Source organism: Limulus polyphemus, unplaced genomic scaffold (genome assembly GCF_000517525.1).
Source record: "Limulus polyphemus unplaced genomic scaffold, Limulus_polyphemus-2.1.2 Scaffold487, whole genome shotgun sequence".
Lineage (NCBI taxonomy): Eukaryota > Metazoa > Arthropoda > Merostomata > Xiphosura > Limulidae > Limulus > Limulus polyphemus.
The window spans coordinates 185,351-189,914 of NW_013666097.1; positions in this window are offsets into that span (position 1 = coordinate 185,351).

Sequence of the window (4,564 nt, forward strand, 5' to 3'; positions counted from 1 at the left end):
ACATCTAATACGTAACGTATCTCATTTTCTATTTGTTATAGGACATTTTGTTTAGGTTTATACTACGTTTCAAATTTAAAACCTCTGAATCTCGTATTTTCATTCCCAAAAAATATTCGTTTTTAATTTAGTCTCTAATATTGTAACTTATATATATATATACAGTTACATATAGATGCAATCATTATGGTTGGTTGAAAAAATTGGTTTGATTTATTATGAATTTCGCGCAAAGCTTCACGTGGGCTGTCTGTGCTAGCCGTCCCTAATTTAGCAGTGTAAGACTAGAGGGAAGGCAGCTAGTCATCACCACCCACCGCCAATTCTTGGGCTACTCTTTTACCAACGAATAGTGGGATTGACCTTCACATTATAACGCCCTCACGGCTGAAAGAGCTAAGCATGTTTGGTGTGACGGGGATTCGAACCCGAGACCCGCAGATTGCGAGTCGAGCGCCCTAACCATCTGGCCATGCCGGGTCCATGTTGAAAAAAAATGTCAATGATGCGAACACGCTGATTTACATGATTTTCCAACCTTTATTGGTAGAAGTAGTGGATTTTTTTTATTTTTTTTCACATGATATTAAGTTAAGTGAATTCAGTATGTCCCCTGGTGGGTCAATGTTACATTTCTGAACTTACAATACTAAAATCCGAGATTCGATCTTACACGGTTGGCAGAGTGCAAACAGCCCATTGTGTATTTTCGCTCTAAAAACAACGTTTTAAAAAGATCAAGGCGTATTATTTTTAGCATGACTGTCTGTTACTTATCGACTTTAAATACTGGTCTCTAGGGTCCTATTAATAAAAAGTATCTTGTCAGTGTTCATTTCGCACAAGTGGCCATTACGTAATAAGAAAATTATCATGCACGTTAGCTTTAATTTTATAATGGATAGTCAGTTAACGTTTTCCTATGTGCGAACGAAATTATTCATGAACAGAGAAAAACCTTCTACAGGACACGCGACTGATTAGTATTCATGAAAAGTACAGACCTAGTCAGTTCAGAAAGCTTTAAAATAGTTTCTTACTTTATGGGAATGTCAACTCAACTGATTTTTCTCGAATTTTCCAATCCGAATATATATATATATATATATATACATTTTTACATTTTGCTTTTTAGCATAGCATGCAGCATAACTGCATTTTTGCCATAATTATATATTTTACAATAACTTATATTGTATTGGTTGTCATAGAAACAATACTTCTAGATGACTAGTGTACTGTTGGTTGTCAAGGAAACAGTATTTATAAGTTATTTCAGTAAATACATAAAAGTTTCAATTATGCTGTTCGTGCTGTTAATAATTTAAATATTCACAAAATATGTTAGATAAAATATTTTGACGTTTGGTCAGTGTTTTTATAGTTAAAGTGGGTGAACTCGAATGGAGCAAACAATATATATATATGCATCCAACCTTCAAAAACTCCTGAAGAGGAAGAAAAGAATAAAAAAAGAGTGCCTTTCACTTGACACTTACACGAAACTATTCCTGCAGGACTAATGTTCGGATGACACTCGAACACATCCGGGAACATTAGTTTGTGTTAATATATATATATATAAATGAGATGTGTGTTTCTTTGCACCTTAACTCCTCCGATCCTCTTGGGCCAGTCTCAACAAAAACTTGTATATAAACATTATGAACTATGAGAAATGCCCAAAGAGGGCCAAAATTGAACCCTATTTCTATTTTCTAAAGCCTGTTGGCTAATTACTCCAAGCCTATTGAGTCAATCTCAAACAATCTTGGTAGATTGACGCTTTATACAATGTTGAATATTCTGAAGGGATTCAAGGTCAAAGTATGAAAATTGCTCGATTGTTTCTCAAACAACCATGCTTTTCTCGTGGTCAATGAGATGAAGGGTGTTCACCTCAAATCTGTATTTGTTGGTAGATGGAAAGCCAACTGCAAATGTTGTTTATGGAGAAGCTTTGTTATAATTTTAAAATTTTAAGATAAAGTTTATGTTCAAGTTATTACTTTGAAATATATGATTGCTGTTAAACTTACATTGTTTTAATTAAGTTTAAACATTTCCCGTCAATTCACGGGTATTTCAGCTTGTATATTTTATTTACAGAAAAATGGATAATTGTGAGCATTCACTTTTTTTGGCAGAACACTTTTAGTGTTACTATGATCTTCATAAGAGTTTGTAGAGGGCTTGGACTAATGCATTAATTTATTTAATCTAAAACTATCTGGATATTTTTCTCTCTTATAAGACTGTCCACGTGTCCTCAAAAGTCAAATTTTGAAACAGTAGTTTAAATATACTTAAACGAGGCTTGGTTAGTATAATAATGTTTGACCTGTTGCCCGTTTCATAATTAGTAGAATTTTTAACTGACATATTTTTAACTTTAGGCTTACGGTAATTAAGTGTAGAAAACAATGCAGATACAATATTTGTATCGTTACGATTGTCCAGTCAAAATCCATAACAATTTGTAAAGCTTAGCCAGTTCAAAGGTTTCAGTTTCAATTTGAAGCTTACTTCGTAAGCTTGTATAGAGATTTTATACATTTAGTGAGCTCATACTAAATTTTAGTTTTTGCCGTATATTAAATTCTTTAACCTTTCTACCCTTTCTTATAGTTACAGAATGTTTAAATGAAAAATAGTAATAAGTTGAGGTTAAAAACGTTCATCTATCTCAGTAAATGATCTTTTTTCTTTTGCTCTTTCTGAATCCTAAGTGGCTCAGCCGTAAGCTTGAAGGCTTATATCACTAAATTTTGGGACTTGATTAGTGCATAGGGGACAGCACACATAGCCAATGGAGTGAGTGCTTTGTACTTAAAAACGATCAAACACACAAAATGTCCTTCTTTATTTATTGGTGAGAAATTTGAATTATTATTTAGAAAGTAAGTCCATCTGTATCACTTAATGATGAGCTTTTAGCGTTAATTATTCATCAAATATAATAGGTTTAATAACACTGAAACTAGATAAACAAATATGGGGAATAAGGAATTTTTCTATAACTAAATGTCTCATGGAAATTAGAAGTGTACTTTACGACGTGCTTTACACTTTGTTACTGAATACTATTATCATAGAATAATTTATTTTTACTAGTGGGCGTTTTCACCAGAACCTGTAAGATATATAACCTAATATATATATATATATATATTCGTTTTCATTCACGCGGTTATAAAGCGAGGAATTGATGTCATTAATATGAATGTTATACTCAAGGTTAAATATTCAAAGTAAAATGAAAATATTGATTACAGATCTGTAATATCTCTTTTGAATACTTCAAAAAACTTGTCTTCTCAAAAAGTTAGATTGAGGTTTTGCTATCAGTAAAAATCATGAATATCAAATGAAGGATAAAACTTTTAGAATTATCTGCTTATTATTTGAAAGTTACAAGTAAGGGGGAATTAGTATGTTCTTCAATATGCTTTATTCTTTCATTTCTACGAGAAAAATAGATCAGGTTGGTTTATAGGGTTCGATCCGATCGTCTGTAATTTCTAAGTTAGAGAAAAAACTTCAGATAAAAAAATAACAACATGACACGTTGTACTATTATCCTTTGTTAGATCTTCACCTTTCGCTCCTGTAGATAAGGTGAAAGTGATTAATTCATCTGAGCTTATCTTTGTATATTTTGTAACCCTTGATATCTTCTCGATCCGATCCTGTACGTGAAACGAAAATGATTAATCCATCTGAGTATATGCGTAACTATGTTGAACGTGTTAACGCTTTAGGATATTAATTTCAGTTTTGAAACCACAAGCATGTGTTAAATGTTTATCATGCTTTAACTGTTCTATGTCACTATCCCTAACATTAGGGCTTCCTTTGTGTCTGTCGTACGAAGACACTGTTAATATGCTTTATCTTTTATTTAACATGTGCGGTTTATGAACACAATGAACCAGGGAAGGAATGAGAATTAGAAATGGAACGGAAAAATTAATTTTGTACCGGCCCTACAACGAGAAAGATTTTTGAACAAAAACTGAGCTTAAAGCTGCGTAACCTATATTGAGTACTATTCATACAGTTCGCAATCCTTTCAGTGGCTCAGCGGTAAGTCTGAGGGCTGATAACGCAAAAATATCGGGTTTCGATTCCAGCAATGGGTGGAGTACAAAGAGTCCTTTGTGTAGCTCTGCGTTTCACAACGAATAAACAAATAATTCACAAGTTAAACAGAACTACGTTGTGTAAAATATTTAGAATAAACAAATAATTCACAAGTTAAACAGAACTACGTTGTGTAAAATATTTAGAATAAACAAATAATTCACAAGTTAAACAGAACTACGTTGTGTAAAATGTTTAATTTATAATCCAACATTTATTACACATATTAACCGTTGTACTAAAATATAGTATTATATGGCTGCAAGAATTACAAGAACTGAAACTCATACAAAATGTTTTTTAAAAATAATTACGTAATTATCTGTCTACCGTTCATCCAAGCTACATATATGCCACGCTACAAGCAGTTTAAGGGGAAACTAGCACCAAGTTAAGCCCGATCTCAATAGTGTTAGAAAAA